Source organism: Triturus cristatus, chromosome 1_2, assembly GCF_964204655.1.
Source record: "Triturus cristatus chromosome 1_2, aTriCri1.1, whole genome shotgun sequence".
Classification (NCBI taxonomy): Eukaryota; Metazoa; Chordata; class Amphibia; order Caudata; family Salamandridae; genus Triturus; species Triturus cristatus.
Genome location: NC_140580.1, coordinates 342,115,573 through 342,134,666, shown reverse-complemented (window position 1 = coordinate 342,134,666; position 19,094 = coordinate 342,115,573). Strand labels below are relative to the sequence as shown.

The 19,094-nt window shown below is 42.6% G+C and overlaps 1 protein-coding gene across 1 annotated transcript in view; it reads right to left on the bottom strand.

The window, feature by feature from the left end:
* LOC146867289 (group IIE secretory phospholipase A2-like) overlaps positions 1–19,094 on the bottom strand; it is a 56,290-nt gene that overhangs the window by 28,205 nt on the left and 8,991 nt on the right. The window lies entirely within an intron of this gene.

The window sequence follows — 19,094 nt, the reverse complement described above, 5'->3', positions numbered from 1 at the left end:
TCTGTGGTGGATTCCTGTGTTGTTATTTGATATTGTTAATGATTATGGAATGTTTAAAAAAGGCAATACGTTCATCAAGTAGGAAAGGGTAAGTGGCCGACGACGCTATACTGCACAGGTTTGTATTCATGTTCTCTTTAGACACCACGAACTAAAAAAAAAGCAAAAAACAAATAATAAAAATAGAAATAAAAAGGAATTCAATGAAAATACAGCAATGAAGTAATTTACCACAGCATTTCCACACACAAAAGTTGATGATAGGCTGCTTGCAATAAGTCTAACCACTGGCAATAGCTTGGGGCAACACTCCAACCCATCGTTCTTTTGCTCACCATGCCACCTCAGTTTGGACTCAGCCATTTGCATGACGAGCAGGGTCAAGATTGATTTGCGTCGCTGTTGGACTTGGCCCTTTTTGCAGGGTCATCCCTGAACTTTTTGCCTTCCTCCTGTATTTTGTCTGACCTGTTTTTGTTGGTTTTATGACTCTGGGCACTTTTACCACTGCTGATCAGTGCTAAAGTGCATATGCTCTACCTATTGTAAATTGATGTATGGATTAGTGACTCCATGATTGGCTGATTTGGTTTACTTGTCAGACCCTAGTACAGTGCACTGCATGTGCCCAGGGCTTGTAAATCAAATGCTGCTGGTGGGCTTGCAGCACTGATTGTGCCACCCACAGAAGCAGCCTGCAAAATGTGTCTCAGGTCTGCCATTGCAGATCCTGTGTGCAGTCTGGTACTGCCATGCTGACTGGGCAAGTGCACCCACTTGCCAGTCCCTAAACCTTCCCTTTTCTTCATATCAGACACCCCTATGGTAGGCCCAAGGGCAGAGTGCATTGTAAGTATAAGGTAGGACATGCCCTGGTGTATGTGGCATGTCCTAATAGTGAATTTACAGCCATTTTTGTTTTTCACTATTGCAAGGCTAACTGTTCCCCATGGGTCAGAATGGGCAGTTTGATTATTACATCTTATAATCCTAACTGACTCCGGGAACATGGTAGAAATTCGAGTTTAGTATGCCTGAACTCAGAATGATAAAATACATCTTTTAGTAAAGTTGGTTTTAACATTCTGTGTTTGAAAATACCACTTTAGAAAGTAGATATTTTCTTGTCTAACCATCCAAACCTGCCTCTGCTAGGTTGTGTATTCCTTGTCTGGAGTTTGAGTGGCAGGGGCTGGGGAAATTCTCGGAGGCAGGGTGAGTCAGCACAGGGCTGAATAGGGCTATCTACATGTAGAGTGGTGGGAGGACTTGCACCTGGGACCTGAATAGGGCTGTGCCTTCCCTCCACAATGCTGGCTCCACCTCCTGTGGTGCGTCTGATGGCCCTGGCCCTGCACTCTGAAAGGAAAGAAGGAGTCATGTCAACAAAGTGCTCCAGGACTGACCAGAACTGGTTTGGACTAGGCAAAGGCCTCTCTGCCTTCAGAGAACAAAGAGAAACTGTGTATAAAAAGGGGGACCCAGACCCCAGAACTTTAGATCACTTTGGGAAACAAGAATAAACCTCTGCTGAGGAGAGGAACCAGAGAGACTGAGGAGAGACTATCCCTAAGCTTGAGGGATTGGCCTGTAGTGGTTGCCTGACTGCCAAAGAGAGGAGAAAAGGAACTTTGTGTACTTTATTCAACTTGTGAAGGATCTCCAAGGGCTTGAGAAACGAGCTTGCCTCCTGCTGAAGTCTCAGGGACAACAGACTTCACCCACCAGCTCCCCAAGAGTTCTTTGGAAGGGACTGCGTGTCGCAAGGAGCTGGAAGCATGACTCACGAACAAGAAGCGTGTCGCCGCACTGCCGCTGCCGCTTCACAACACGAAGCGTCTCGCATCGCCGGAGAAGAGGATCGAGGTCGCCGCAGACACTGCCGAATCACCGGGAAGCATGTCGCAGAAGAATCGCTGAGTCATCGCAGGGCAACCGGAGCACCTCACATCGCCTGGGGAGAGGATAGACATCGCAGCAGATGCCGCCGCATCACTGGGAAGCGTGTCGCAGGGCCTGTCGTGGCTCACATCGTGTGGAAGCATCTCGCATCGCCGGAGAAGAGGATCGACGTCGCTGCAGACACCGCCGCATCACGGGAAGCGTGTCGCATCAAGAAGAAAGCGCCATCTTTGTTTCTTTGCACCAGATCTTCGACACATCACCATCCTTGCAGCACTTTTGTTGTCTTGCGTTACGCATCTTAAGGTACATTGAACTCAGAGTGTCACATTTACCATCTTAAGAGAACTAAGCTAATTCTACCATTCTAAGAACAGTATTGTGGATTTTTGTTGTTTGTGGTATTGTGATAAGTCTATATAAAAAATAATTATTTTTGATATAAAACTTGTGTGGTGTCCATCTGTAGTGTTGTCACTTGGTTACTGTATGTGTTCACAAATGCTTTAAACACTGCCTCTGAGATAAGCCTGTCTGCTCGTGCCAAGCTACCAAGGGGGTGAGCAGGGGTTATTTTAAGAGTGTACCCTCTTACCCTGACTAGACGCAAGGGTCCCTATTTGTCAAAGGTACCTACCTCTGCCAACTAGAGACCCCCAAATCTAACAGTCGCCTATCAACCCCTGACCTTCGTTTTGTTTTGAAGAGATTATCTGCTCCTGGTCATTTAGCCTTCAAAACGTAGGTCATATTTTTGAGCCCATTTGCGTCATCCCTGCACTACGCAACGTGGTGCAAGAGCGACGCAAATCAAAAAAGAGATTTATAAAGCCATGGAAGACCACCTTGCGTGGCCCTGCGTTTCATCACTTTGCGCCTGGGAGGGGTTTCCATGGGGGTTGCATGGAAGTTTCCATGCAACATCCATAGATTTTGAAGCATTCACAGATTTACAAGAATAGGTAAACCTGGGTATGCACCAAAAAGATACACCTCCCCAGGAGAGGCGTAACATATAGAAATATCTTTATTCTTTCCTCGTGTTCTCCTCTTTCTATGTGTGCTGATTCTGCAGCACACATAGAAAGAGTAAAAAGCCACTTAGCATAGTTTTTGTGCAGGAAGGTGCACCTTCGCCCACAAAAAAATCCTGCATGCAAAGCAGGCACCCTTGTACCATAGTGCAAAGTAGCCTGCGTAGGGGCTAAGCAGCCTATTGTGCGCCAGCACAGGGGAAAGGGCAGGAATGAACCATATGGCTTTAAATGCAGGCATTTCTGCCCTTTAACAGTGATGCAGCGCAGCAAGGTGATTTGCTGCACTGCACCACTTTTTCATAAAAATGGTCTTTAGAAACTACTTTCACCTGCAATGCTGAATCACAATTTTCCTCCGCAGTAAAGATGTACGGGTGATCTGATTGCTTCAAATAAATCCTCGCTAAATCAAGTATCATGAAATCGTATTTTGATCTTCTGTTGCTCGTAAAAGATTACTGTATCTCTAGTTCATATCGAATTTCTAGCAATATATAGGATTTAATGGGCACCTACCAGAATATTTAAGTTGAGCTTCTGGAATTGTAAAGAATGGTGGGTCTGGCGATACGCAACATAGGATGACCAATATAAATATGCACTTCCCCTGTAGAAGAACATTAGATCATACACAGAAATAAATACTACACTTTCAACTGAACATTGATTTGGTTACTGCCGCAAACGTTGCAAAAGCAGAATGTCCACTTGATATACATTTGTAGAAGCTGCTCCTGGCTTAACACTGGGCATCAAACCATCCTTCCTGATGGGAAAACTGCAGCCCATTTTTAGTGATCATGGCTTTGTTATATTCACAGTGCAGATAACACTATAGGGATTAGACGTCTAACCTTTCCGCTTGTTATGGTTGATGTTATCTGAATGAGATCCATCGCCAACTCCCAGTTCACGAGGGCTGGTGGTTAGTCGTTGATTGTCACTGGTGTAGTTTGGCTTTCACATCAATATTGAACAAATTGTATTAGGTAACCTTCGCATTTGTGATACGTAAACATGCCTTTAATCATCAGATGTATTGTTGAATCTTTCATAATAATTCATTGACTTCTTTGGTTTTACTGTTTGTTTTCTTTGGATATCGAGGTGGGTGGATAAGCTCATCTGGAGTCCATCGTGAGTAGATGTTTGTGCATTTCTTGTATAACCACATTGCATCCTTAGTTCTTAGTCCTACTCACATATTTTGCCAGGTGACCAATAACTTGACTATGTCAAAATATATGTACCTGTATATTTTATTCTGACAAATCAATAACGCAATTAAATAACCCTCAAGAAATACAGTTGCAAGCATGGACATCCATTGAATTCACCATTAATACTGTTCACAGTCACTGACAGATCACAAAACTGTGCTATTATCATAGCAATTCAACACCTTCTAATCTACTGCTGGCAATCACTAAAAGTGTGTGATCTCTAGGAAAACTGCAGCAAAAGAACACTATAAATAATGCAACCCAAGGTTAGAAAATCGAGATTCCCATGCAGTAAAACAAGAGCGTGTCAGTGTTCATCGTAAAGAGTTATAGTGCTGGAGATTCCTGCTTTGTTTTCTGTTAAAATGCAAATGTTTACCTGAACTTTTGAATTCAGGCATTTTACGCTCAAAGCTGCCAGCAACAATAGAAACAAGCATTTGCAATGCAATCTGTCTCGCCTTTGGGACCTGATATGTATTTAGCTATGCAGCACATTACCCTGGGTGCTGAAACATCTACTGTTCTTTAACATGGAGGGAAAGTAAGCACCAAACTGCGTGACATGCCAGGTATGGGAACACATGGACCGAAATATTGCCTTTCAGCGGGAAATGGTATAGTCCAAAGCTCTATTTTTAATATAAAATCAGGGCCTTTGGAGGTCATATCATTGAAAATACAAGATTTGTAAAAAATATTATTGTCTATGGGTGCTCGTGGAAGACAATTTCTATGGACTGGAATCTAGAGAATGCTAAAGTGATTCTTGTATTTTACTGACCTCTGCTGGTCGTTTTCTATCAAGGAAGTTAAATAGAGGCAGTTGCCAGAAAAATAAAAAAATAAAGTCCCTCAGCAGAAAACAATACTGGTATTTTACTGACCTCTGCTGGTCGTTTTCTATCAAGGCAGTTAAATAGAGGCAATTGAACAAGCAGAAAGCAGTTTTCATATTTTACTGACCTCTACTGGTCGTTTTCTATCAAGACATTTAAATAGAGGCAGTTGAACAGAAAAAAAAGTCCCTAAACGGAAGCAGACAAGTCCTAGGGCTGATCTCCAGAGCCCACAAAGTGCATACACATAAGTATATACTAAATTATATACAAGAGGTCTCCAATGCTCGGCCTAAAAAGGCTCCACAGAATCTGATCTTTGTATTCAAGATCCCTGTCAGGGATATCTGACTCTCTGGTGGACTGTGATGTGAATACTGGCACAAAGGGCACACTCAAGAATACCATGAGATCTCTTAAAGTTTCTGGTTCTAACATGCAAATCCAGTGTTGTGTCTCTGGTTAGCACAACATGTTCAAGGGACAATCTTCTCCCATCTAAAACACTTGTGAAAGACCTGCAACCAGGCTACCTCAATTACATGGATGCTGGTGGGAAAGGGAAATGGAAAGTTTGTGAAGTCCCACAAAGGTGATTAAGCACAGTTAATAACTCAAATTAAATGTGTGTATTCACCTTTGTGGGACCCCACCCACTTTCCATTTCCTGTACCCACCAGCCTCCATGCAATTGAGTTGGCCTGGTTGCAGGTCTTTCACAAGTAGTTTAAGTGGGAGAATATTGTTTAATTTGTCTAAAATAAGTCACCTATCAACCCCAGACCTTCGTTCTGTTTTTAAGAGATATTCTGAATTGGCCATTTAGCCTCAAAAACCTATAAACTACACTCCCTGCAAAGTGAACTTCAAGTATCAGAATTTGGATCTAATTTGAATTGTATGAAAGCTTTACAACAATTCCTGAACAATTCACAAAATCAGGCTTGAAATCGAGAATGAAACGCTACCTGAGTCTACCTGCTCTATTAAGAGTCTTTGAAAAAAGAGGTACACACGTACTCTTGAGAGATTTCACTCAGTTACTGGGCAGTATTTACTAATAAAATTACAAACAACGGTCCCTCTGGCTTCTCAGATGATATAGCAACAGCATGTTGTAAGAAGAAGTTTATGACAATTAGTCAAAATATTCTCACACACTTTTTTTTGATTGAAGTTTAGTAGCTGCCATTTGGAAACCAATTATAGTCAGGTCCCTCTTGATAAGAGCTGTATTAAATCCTGAAACACCAGGTAATTACTGCCTCGCTTCCTTGACAGGACCCACGAAAATGATCTTCAGACTACAATCTCCTACTGATGTCAATACACTAGTGGGACCGCTAGTTGTAATCTCTTCCTGGCATTTGTATGCTGTGACTCTCAAAGATTCAGCATTCTATGGTACAATTAAATACGCCATAGTACAATTTTTCTCCAGAAATGAAGGGGCATCGCAGCACAATTACATGGCAAGGGACGCCTTTAAATTTGTCTTTAGGGTGGAGTATATTAAGACTTGCAAAGGGGTGAAAGACATCTTAGACAGGAAGCTGTTGGGGACTGAGGATGTCATTACAATATTAGAGAAATACTCTCCAAGTAGTCATCTCTCAGCTCTCCTGTACTTGCAGAGGGGGTTTGGGCAGCCCATCTCTGTTCCTTAGAAAGTTATAGAGGGGCTGTTTGCTACTGTGTGAATTTCATGGTTCTGTAGGTTGGCTGGGAGCCAACATGTCCACAGGAAGAGTGGCAGCAGGACAGTCCCGTTGTGATACAGCAAAGCCTCAAGCTTAGTCCATCATTCAAGGAAGTGGTTAGAATATAATGCGATGTGCAGGAAACACCTCAGCATGGTCCATGGAGATCTATCAACTGCCAGCTTCTGTTTGTTGATGGGGGCCTTCAGCTTACATGCTCAGCCCTCGGCACTTGGGTAGCAGCCCACTGCTAATCGATGTCCTGCATCTAAAGGTCACAAAATCCAACCAGTCAGATTAGAGACATTTCTCGAACTGAGGATGCTGTGAGAGCGGCCGTGTCTTGCCACCAGGATACACTGCGGGGCATGCGCCTATGTGACATCAGTCACATGCATTCTCCTATTGTGAAATTTGGCGCAAATCCTTCTATAGTCATTCAATACTGACTCTAAGGACAAAGAAGCAAGAACCAGTCGTGGCCGGCATGACTCGTGGGTGGGGGCGTGCGGCGGGTCACGCAGGTTTGCGGGGGAGGCTGGACGGGTTTAATTAAAATTTTAAAAAACGTACCTTTCCGGGTCCCGTGCCGCCTCAGATCCTGGCAGGGTCCCGCATTTTCCTGCCATTTTCCTGTTGCTCTCCTGAACAGGAAGCAGCCTAAGGCAGCCTCCCTCCCCTCCCCTCTCTTAAGCCAATCACAAAGAATGCAATGGCAGTGTTGTGATTGGTGGGGACGGCACCCAGTCGGGTGCCTATGGTGAGCCTATTTTCTCTATGTAGGCTGTATGCAGCCTACATAGAGAAAAGGCATAGTTCGCATGACTAGTTTGGTCGGCCCCAGAGGGCCGACCAAACAGTCAGGGCCCACAGCATTGGGAAAGCCACTCCTCCCGACCCGCCCACTCGCCCGCCCCCAACCAGGCATACCCTTCTGCTTTCTCGCAGTGCGAGAAGCAGAAACATAAAATGGTTTCGGTAATGGAGAAAGCAGTGGGGCGATGCTCCTCCGCCCTAATGGAGGAGCCGCCCCTGGAAAAAACAAGCTGAAAGAAGAAGTGGGGACTATACTGTCCCTGTCGATTCTCAGCGCACATTCTCCATCGTGCATTTCCCACAAACAACAAGGTACTTCCTATCATCCAAGCTGGACCTTAATGACAGGTGCTCCAAAGGTGATCAAGTTAATTTCAAATTTTTCCAATATTCACAATCAATAGAAAAATTTGAGTTGAGATCTTTCGAGATATTGGTTTGTTACAAAATCTTTGACCATCAGTGTTAGGCCAATCTCTGAGGTCTATAGGACTCAGGAGAAACTGGGAAATCTTTGTGACAAGTATTCACTGTTCCTAAAACCAGATAATACTGAAGTCTCTGGGAATTGCAAGTGCCTACTTTTTAAGCTTCTACATTCAGGTTGCATTGAAGCTGAACAGTCTAGGCGTAATCTTAGAGCGTAGTTAATGGGGTGGAAACTCAGATACAGTAAGAATTGAATTAGTAAATAATAACTTCTCTTGTCCAATCAGGTATAGTTCTTTGGTAAAAAGAATAGGACTTGTATTGATTCAAGTTCAAAAGCTCAGTAGGTGTCAAACAACTTGTAGTTTAATTACATGCCTGCCTATGTAGGGGTTACTGACAGTCTATAAAATAAACCAATCTAGTGCACCGTACACAGAAAAAATTACCAAGCATATGGAACATGCACAGTGAGCACGTGGGTGCAGTCAAGGTACTGTGGGCCAAATGTACCAATATTTTGAACTGAGGTTGTGTCACAAAAGTGACGCAAACCAGCAAACACATTTTTTTAATTTACTTTCTAGTGCAAAACTTGTTTTTGCGCTTGAAATTGCCTAAAAGTCACACAAAGTAGCAAAAAGCGCTGCTATGTGTTACTTAGTATCAAGGGGGCATTACAAGGGCAACACCTGCAACCACCCATGCCTTTTCATGTGAAACCCTACCTATCAAAAACTTGAGACAGGGTTGTGCATCAAAAATGAATGCCATTTGAAAGCAGGCATTAAAAGGAGAAATGTTTTAATTTCTCCTTTATTTTTCGACTTTACATGTGTGCTGCACTTTACAGCACAGATACAAAGTATGACAGTTTTTTAAGTTGTCTAGGTATAGTATTTTGTTACTGGCAGGGTACTCTTCTAGTACAAAACCTATTCTAGACTCATGCACACACCCTTTACTATGGCACAAAGTTGTGTGTGCAGCACTCGGCAGCAAAATTCTGCACCGGCGCTATAGAGGGGAGGAGAGAGCCATATCTCTGTAGATGTGATGCTTTCCTGATCTCTCCTCACGCCACACTGCACAGCATATTTGGCTGATGCTCTGTTTTGCATGAGAATTTAGTAAATCTGTTCTGTGTGGCTGGTTAACTTAGAAAGTTCACATTGTTTTTATAGCTTTCTCTTATATTTACTTGTCTCTTTGGCATGGTATGCTGGGGCAAACAAATTAAAAAGAGCTTTAAGGTCATGGCAAAGTCTTCTGTTGTCTGCCTGTCCATCCTGTGCCCAGGTACATATATACGGGACCAGTGTGCCTGGCAGCAAATGAAAGGAAAGTGGATTAGGAATCCTGCGATTGAGAAGAAGAACCTCAGTTTGCTTCAGTCCAAGGGGAAGTGTCGGAGCACAGACGAAGAAAGGGGAGCAATAATGATGAACTTATTTTGCACTTCGGTGTGATGAGATTCTGGTGGTGCAGCATGAGCGGTCCATTGTATGACAAGATGTTGTGCACAGGAAAGCAGTATAGCACATGATCAGGGAGGAAAGAGCACCTTGGAGGGAACAGCAAATTGGGCAGTATTATGGTCAAGATCATCCTGCGCAAGTAGGTTTCATTAACACTTCCACGCTCCCACTCAAGATCCACTTGCAGTGGAGATATCACTTTATGCAACGGATGATGCAGAAAGATAGTTTATTAATGGATTATGACCTTTAGGATTGGATGTTGCAATGGCAGAAACACCCCAATCTTGGCAGCTCCTCTTCAGTTAGTCAGCAGTCCTCACAGCAGAGATTTATCACAACTGACCAAGGTGTTTCTTCCAGCGAGCTCAGGCACATAATTGGTTCAAAATCATTCTACATCTTTTTCATCAGCAGTGACTCTCTTTATGTCATGGAAATCTCACAACTATCACTAGGTTTGTCATATAGACTTATAGTCAGCTGCCGAGAGCTATATCAGTTTTAAAGGCCCTGAACCCGAGTTATGGGCCTGCAATGACGAAGTGGGCCTCAAACAACCAGCATAGCCTGAGGCAGAAGGGCTGTAAGGCTATTAGAATATTCCACCCACTAAGGAGTTATCCACCAGTCTCCACTAAGGGTAGAATGTTCTAAATGAAAAAGGTAGAAACATGAATACAAACATTGAAATGTTAGAAGCCCCAGAGGTTCTCCATTGGGGAAACATCCATTACAACGCAGTCATTACAACGACCTACCTTTACAAAGCAACTGCTACAATGCAACTGCCTTTACATCGCATGCCATTACAATGCGTCATTACAACGCATGTCACTACAACACATGCCATTACAAAGCATAACATTACAATGCATGCCATTACAATGCATGCAATTACAACGCATGTCACTACAATGCACGCCATTACAAAGCATACCATTACAGCGCATTATAAGGTAAGTAATGGAGATATTTTTAGTATTAGGGTGGGTATGGGTTTTGGGGTACATGGGAATAGTAATATTTACCCCTACACTATCCAACACTTTCTCTACTGTTGCACTCACTGGAGTGGGAATAGTAATGTTTACCCCTACTGTTAGAACTGGGGGTCTCTAGTTGACTGAGGTAGGTATCTTAGTCCAAATAGAGACCCTTGCTTCTAGTCAGGGAAAGAAGGGACACACTCTTAGATAAGGCCTGCTCATCCTCTGGTAGATTGGCACGAGCAGCCAGGCTTATCTCCAAGGCAATTTGTAAAGTATTTGCAACCACACCCCCAGTAACACAGTGATAACACCACAAATGGACACCGCACTGATTTAGGAAAATAGCGGTATCTTTATCAAGAAGAAATATGATGAGACCAAATGATAATAATATCCAGCATATGCGTATTCATAATATTACACTGGGCCGGTTATTAAGCTAACAATCACTTGTAGGTTCTTGTGGTATTAATGAACAGTTCATGATGATTGAATGCAGTCCTAATGCAATGCTATGCAGTTCGTAATGCAGTTCGTAATGTAGAAATAAGACAGTCCTTAATGCAAGTACTAATGCGGATCGTCAAAGCAAGTAATAATGCAGTTCGTAATGCAAGTGCTAATGCGGATCGTAAAAGCAAGTAATAATGCAGTTCGTAGTGCAAGTACTAATGCGGATCATAAAAGCAAGTAATAATGCAGTTCGTAATGCAAGTACTAATGCGGATCGTAAAAGCAAGAAATAATGCAGTTCGGCACCGATCGCGGTGCTAGGGAAGGTCTCTATGCCACTCTTGGCTGACTCGCGGTCAGCGACTGCCAAAATATGCCCCCAGTACTGTTATGAAGGAAACAAAGTGAAGCTCCACAATCCGACCCCGGTACTGCCACTCCTCGGCGAGTACGGGCCGTGATACTGACTTGAGCGGAGGCTGCAAAAAGCACATGCACACAGCGTCGCTGAGACACACTTGGAAACTTTTATGTTCCTGAGTTTCCACAACAGGGAGCCAGCTCCTCTCGGGCCCTTGGAGACAAGTTACTTCAGGACACAGCACACAGCAAAGTCCATTCAAGCAGGGGGACACACCACACAGAAAAGTCCCTTGTCCTCTCCTTAGTCAAATCAGCAAACTGCAGGCCAGTCCCAGAACACACAGCAAGGGCATTCCTTCTCTTCAGTCTCTTCAGCTGTTCTTCTTTGGCAGAGGTTCCTCCTGATCACAAAGTAGTTTCAATCCTTTTTCAGGCTTGAGTTCAGTCTTGAGTTCAGGAGTTTCAGCTCTCACATTTATACCCCTAAATGCCTTTGAAGTCTTTGTGTTCAGGGGGCACTGAGCCCGGTCCAAACCAGACCTGGGTGTCTTCCTGCCAGTGCACATCTCCTTTCTTTGATAGTGAGGGTCTGGGCCTCAGACACTCCGCAGAAGATGGAGCCATTCTTTTGTGGCAGCAGCACAACCCTCTTCACATCAAAGGGGCTACTCCTCCCACCACACCAAATGCAGGCCAGTCTGTTGCTGTCTCACCTACTCCTCCCTGGTGTCAGGACACTTCCCGGACCCTGTCACATCCAAACCCAGACAGTCAATACACAACCAGGCAGAGGCACTCAGGATGGTTGGGACAAGAAACCAAACACTTCTAAAAGCATGGTTTCTAAACACACAATTTAAAAACCATCTTCACAAAAAGACGTGTTATTAAATTCTGAGTTCAGGCACACTAAACTCTATCTCTCCATCTTTTGCCTATGGGAAGATATGCTGGAAACATGTGACCCAGCATTCCCCATTCTGTCCTATAGACTAGATTGCCTTGCAACAGTGAAAAACGAATTTGGCAGTATTTCACTGTCAGGACATGGTACACACCTCAGTACATGTCCTGCCTTTCACATACACTGCACCCTGCCCAGGGGGGTACCTTGGGCCTACTATAGGGGTGTCTGATGTGCATACAAAAGGGAAGGGTAAGGCCTGGCAAGTGGGTGCACTTGTCAGGACAACCAGGCAGTTAACAAAGTGCACACAGGCACTGCAGTGGCAGGCCTGAGATCTTTTTTAGGGCTACTTGTGTAGGTGGCAAAATTAGTGCTGCAGGCCCACTCGTAGCATTTTCATTACCAGCCCTGGCACACACAGTGCACTTTACTAGGGACTTTACTAGTAAGACAAACATACCAATTATGGACAACCAATTACCATAACACTTTATACAGGGAGCACTTGCACTTTGACACTGATCAGCAATGGCAAAGTGCCCAAAGCATCTAAGTTGGCATCACAATGTCAGAAAAACGTTTAAGGAACTTTAGCCAAAAAGGGCCAAGTCCAACACCTACACTACCCAACACTTTGTCATTTTTACCCCTACACTATCCAACACTTACCCTACTGTTGCACTCACTGGAGTAGGAATAGTAATTTTTACCCCTACACTATCCAACACTTACCCTACTGTTGTCCTAAAAGTATTATGCATTGTAATGGTATGTGTTGTAATGGTATGTTTGTAATGGAATGCGTTGTAAGGATAGTTTTTAAAAATGCGTTGGAATGGCATGCGTTGTAAAATCATGCGATGTAATTGTAGTTGCAATGTAAAGACTGCGTTGTAAAAGCATGCGTTGTAATGACATGCATTGTAACATCATATATTCACTTCATTGTCTTCAATGGAGCTTTCAATCTTCCAATGTTCAAATTTTCTTTTCATCTAAAAATTAATTGCTATAATTTCACATTATCTGCTCAAATTTACACATAAGCTTCATTTGCAGACATATCTTCCTCTGAATTTGAAATCTGACTCTCCTGAACTTAACATATTACCTGCAAGTAATATAATATTAGAGGTCTGTATACTTTAGTGGCTTTGAACGAATTGGGGCAAGTTATTGAAAATTCCTGCTCAGTTCTAAATACTCATTTAGATGAATGGGAAATAGGACAGATGTATGACGTATTCATGCATGCTTTTACAACGTATGCCATTACAATACAATGCGGGCAATACAACGAACGAGTCATTACCACGCGATATATTATAACACAAGTCGTTACAACTACTTGTCTTAGGGAAGTGCTCTAGTTTGGAATAGTATATTTTACTATTCCAAATCCAGTCTGCGCAACAGTCGGGAAGGTGTTGGATTTAAAATCCAACAATGAGGTCCCTAAAGAAAGTCGTTGTAATGACTTGCATTGCTATGGAATGTTTGATAATGACGCGTTTGTTGTAATGCCTGCGTTGTAATGGCACTGCGTTGTTCTGTCTGTGTTATAAGAGATGTTTCCCGAATAGGACTTTCAAAGATAGGTAGCGGCCTCACATTGAGGTTTTGAACAATCTGACTGACTGTGCTGTATTAACACAGTCACCGGCTCATATATAACCAACTTCAAATATTGTTCTAATTGATCATCAGATGGAACTATGGTACTCAGATAGGTACAAGTGGATGGCACTATCACAATAAAACAATCGGATAAAAGTGGAAATGCAGCTATATTTTCCACATATGTTTATGTGAGAGAAGCATATAGACTTCTAAGCGATAAAAGTTATTACGTCAATTCAATGAGAATCTTACTGCTTATCCACAGGAAAAACATCTAATCCTTTAATTGAGTTTTGGCTAAACGATAGGACTATTACTGATCAACATAAATGCTTTTGTGCCAACATCCTGCTGTTTCAGCTCTATGTTTCTTCCCTAAAACACACAAATCATTAATCTCACTCAAGGATGAGCTATTGTGAAAATTGGAAATGAAACCAAGGTGAGGAAACAACCAAAAATTCCAGAGAGAAATAGGAGACTTTAAAATGTGAGAAGATGCTTTGACATGCTTCACATGGAAGACATGAAAGGAATTAGCCATAGGAAAAAAGAGGGTTCACAAGCGTATCTAAGCTCTGACATTAATTCATCTCCTAATAGTCGTCAACTTGAAGCTACATCCCTGACTCAGATATGAGAAACAGTGACTTTTTTTTAGATGAGTTTTGTCGGCTATGTCAGGGTCAAAGACTTGAAAGAGGAGAGAAGGTATAGAGTAAGAGGTAGCAAGCACAAAGTGAGAAGAGTCAGAGAAAGAGCTGCCAGTGAAACAAGTCAGGGTAGAAGTTAGACGCTGACAGGAAGAAATATGGGGCATATTATCAAGAAACGGCGTTAAAATTATCGCCGCTTTAGCGGCAGAAAACTGCCGCTAAAGCGGCGATAATGGGCTTGATAATTTGCCCTTGAGAATTCCAACAGAAGCCCATGTTCTGGTGTCAACATGGGCTTCTATTGGAATTCTCACAGGCATATTATCAAGCCCATTATCACCGCTTTAGCAGGAGTTTTCTGCCGCTAAAGTGAAGAACCGGGGTTTAACCCAGCGGCGTCAGGGGCACGCCTAAGATCTTCGAGTTCACCTGTCTTGGTAAACAGAGACACGGAATACTTCTGGATGGCATCAGAGACCAAGTTTATTAGCTGCAGCTAGTAACAGTGATCCTAGAAATACATCACGGTGTAAATTCTCAGGAGACTGCTCATTTTACTAAGGCGAGATGTCTCCTTTTATACCCAATATTCACATTATAAATGTACACCCACTGCACAAAATTCTAGCCAATAAGGTACATTTTCAAACAAAGTGTCACATAACAAAAACTCAATTTACAGTATCCCAACCCAAAAGTTAATTATTAGGAATGTCCCAAATTCAATCGCCACAAGCTGGACAAACCTATAATTGAAAGCATAACCCATGTAATGAAGAAACATAAAAAAAGAAACGGTAACAGATGCTGAACAAGATAAGGCATGTACAAGGAAACTAAAAGTTAACAATGCCCTGAACATTGATTGGCAATCTCAGACAAAGATCGATCAGGGAAATTGGCTTTGCGGGGTCAGTTTCAGGTGCAGAGGTCAGTTTCTTACAGTTCATTTCAGAGTCAAAAAGAAACCTAGGTAATGTATACATGAACTAAGAAGGCCAGGCCACTTTATTCGCCAGGCTACCTTCACAGGCCTACGTGAGGGCAACACAAAATGGTGGCACAGAACAAAATGGAGTCAGACTCGAGAATTACAGAACCTCAAAAGCGACGATAATTTTAACGCCATGCTTGATAATATGCCCCTATATGTTCCTGTCTAGGTGCCAAAAACTGATAGATCAAAATAATACAGTAGTCAAATGTAGTGAGCAACCAGGATGCTGTTGAATTGTCTTGAGTAGTTTATTTGTAGGTTACATGGAAAAGGTGATGGCTTGGAAGCAGCCAACTCCAACGGACCCTAACTCAAGAGTGCTCACTAACATTCTGCAGTAACTAAGCAGCAAATAGAACATTCCAACCAAGAACAATACATAAACATACATACATGTGAATGAATAAAAGATAATAATATACGTAATCTGACTTATAGATTACTACATTACCTCCCCTTCTTCTAACACAAAATAAAAAATTAAAAAATTTAAAAAAATAACGAAGACAATTTTCTGTAACAATAATTAGTATGACAAATAAGGAAATAAAAACGTAATCCCTATACCTAATAGGTATAACCAACTTAACGTGAGCTCCGCCTGACATCACCTGGTACAGCATCTGTGCCATGCAAAGACTTACCAGTATGTGTGGACAGAAATTGTTTAGTAGGACAATGGATTTTAGCAACCTTGGATAGATTCCACCAAAATCCTCCTACCACTTGAATAGCATTGCCCATGATCTTAATTACTTTCACAGGAGGTCCAAATTTGCTTTCCCCTTTATTACTATGAACGGACTTCCTGATTCTAACAGTGTCACCTACTTTGAGGATAGAAGTCTTCGACCCTTTTTTAGTGTCAAAGCATTTTTTTTGTTTGGCTTGAGTGATTGAAGCATTATCTTTTGCTACAGACATCAAATGTGGCACATCTGATTCTACATCAATCCACTTGGACATCCACCCTGGACGGAAAGATGTAATGGGCTTCCTTCCTCTCATTAACTCAAAAGGAGACACTTTGGTGGACGAGTGTGGGCTGGTCCTATACAACCATTCTCATGCTTTCAAGAGATTTGAGAATGTCCTGATTATTTGCTTTAGCCCATTTAACACAGTCCCCCACCACTCGATTCATCTTTTCGACTAAACCATTCCCTTGAGGATGATAAAAGGAACTTTTTAAATGATTCCCCCCAGAGGCAGACAAGAAAGATTCAAAATCCTTCCCAACAAATTGTTTCCCATTATCTGAAACAAGTATTTCAGGAGATCCCTCTCTAGATCAAACTTCCCTCAAAAAATTAATGATGCTCTTCATGTCAGCTTCTCTAACCAATTTGTATTCAGGCCATTTGGAAGCATAGTCAACTAAAACCAAGCTAAATCTTGAATTTCCGTTGAGTGTCGCATAAGGTCCCATGCCGTCAACCCCCAGTTTGACCCAAGGACGGTCTGGGCATTCTACAGGCATAAGAGGAGGGACTGAAGTTTTAAGAGACTTCTCTGATGAACTGCAAATTCATCAGTTCAAAACAAACTCGTCGATTTCGGAATCCATTCCTGGCCACCAGTATGTGTCGCGAATGCGGCGTTTGGTGAAGGAGGAACCTAAATGTCCCCCATGAGCTCTAATTATGATCCCTCTCCTAAACGAATGTGGAGGAATAAGTTTGTCATTCCGCAATAAAATACCATCCTCCAAAGAAATTTCATCCCCAATCTTAGAGAAAGGTTGTAGCGCAGGGGGCAGGACCTTTTCTTTGGGCCACCCACTCCTAACAAGATTACACACGTCTTGGAGAACACAGTCATCAGAGAATGCGACTCTCCATTCATCTTCGGAACAAAATGTCAGTTCAGGAATGTCAACACCTGCCACAAGACAATCTTCATAATCCTCTTCAATAAGGTCAGAAAAAGAAACATCATCCTCTTGAACGCTCATGGGCGGAAAACAAAAAAGAAAGTATGCTCTCCCATTCTTACCCCCAGAGATGTGTCTGATATCAAATTGATATTGTAACAACTTGGTAACCATTATCATAATTCTGGGAGTGCAACATTTACTTAAACTCCCACCCAAGATATTGACGAGGGGCTTGTGGTCAGTCCGAAGCAAAAAACGCTTTCCCCAAACATATGGCCGAAACTTTTCAATAGCCCATGAGCAGGCCAAGAGTTCCTTCTCAATGACTGAGTATTGTAATTCAGGTAACCTTAGGACTCTGGACGCAAACCCAATTGTTTTCTCAACTCATCCTCAACTTGTGTCAGCATAGCACCCAACCCTACTTAACTGGCATCGACTGCGAGACAACAAGGTAAACTTGGGTCAAAAGGTTTGAGTACAGCACTGTTGCCTAGAAGATTTTTGACTTCTTCAAACGCGGACACATATTCATTACTCCAAACAAATCTAGTGCCTTTTTTGAGGAGATTACTAATGGGACGGACTATAGTAGCATAGTGGGGAATGAACCTTGAGTAATATTCACAAAGGCCTAAGAGGGATTTGACACCCGTTTTATCAGTGGGAGTGGAGGCATTAGTAATTGCTTCCAAAAGACCAGGTCTGGGTTTAACGCCAGCCTGATTAAGAATGTGCCCTAAGCACTCTACTTCAGTACAAAAGAATTTGCATTTTTCAAGTTTCAAGACAACGCCATGTTGCTGGAATAATCCCAATACTTTGTCAAAAATGAGGTCATGTGAAGGAGCATCGTTGGCGAAAATCAATACATTATCTTGAAAAACTCCGTCAACCCCTTTAAGTATGTTGGACATGACTCTCTGAAATACCGACGCAGCCGATGCTAACCCAAAGGGCATGCGTCGGTATTGGATTGTGCCTAGAGGGGACACGAACGCTGTGAGATGCAGAGAATCAGGGTGCAACTCAACCTGGTGATATGCACAGGCCAGGTCAAGCTTGGTGAAGAATTTGGCAGCTCTGGTGAAAGCAAATAGATCATTGATTTTGGGAAGAGGATGTGAGTCAACCCAGATTTCCTTATTAAGTGATCTCAAGTCAACACACACTCTGAGTTGACCACACCTCTTCCTAGCGACGACCAAAGGAGAAAGCCATAGGGATGACTCTGTTGGCTCAATCACACCCTTCTGACATAACTGTACTAATTCTTTCTCTAAATCATCCCTGACACTATAGGGTACCCCCCTGAGTTTGTGTTTCACTGGTAAGGACCCCTCCTTGACTATGATTCTGTGTTTAAAACCCTGAATTTTCCCTAATTCAGAGCTGAAAACTGAAGGGAATTTGTCTTTGAGTGATTGTATTTCATCGGAACAGCAAACGACAAGGACCTGTTCTTTGGTTCCCGGCTTAAGTATCATTCCAAATAATCCTTGGTGAAACCACCCTAGTATGTTTAACCCTTTAACAGCAACATAGATCTTCCCTTTTATTCTCCTTCCTTTAAAACACATCTCTTCTTCAAAAAAACCCAAGAGGTTGATTTTACGACCTTCATACGACACGGGTGTGCGATCAGGGGGAAGGAGAGGTTGAGTACCTTCCCAAGTTAAATCAAAGAGTTTCTTAGTGATCATGGTTATTTTAGCACCAGAATCCACCAAGAGTTTGATGCATTTAGTCCCAACAGAAATATCAACAATAGGGTCAACACAAGATTTGGGATCACCTTCAATGACA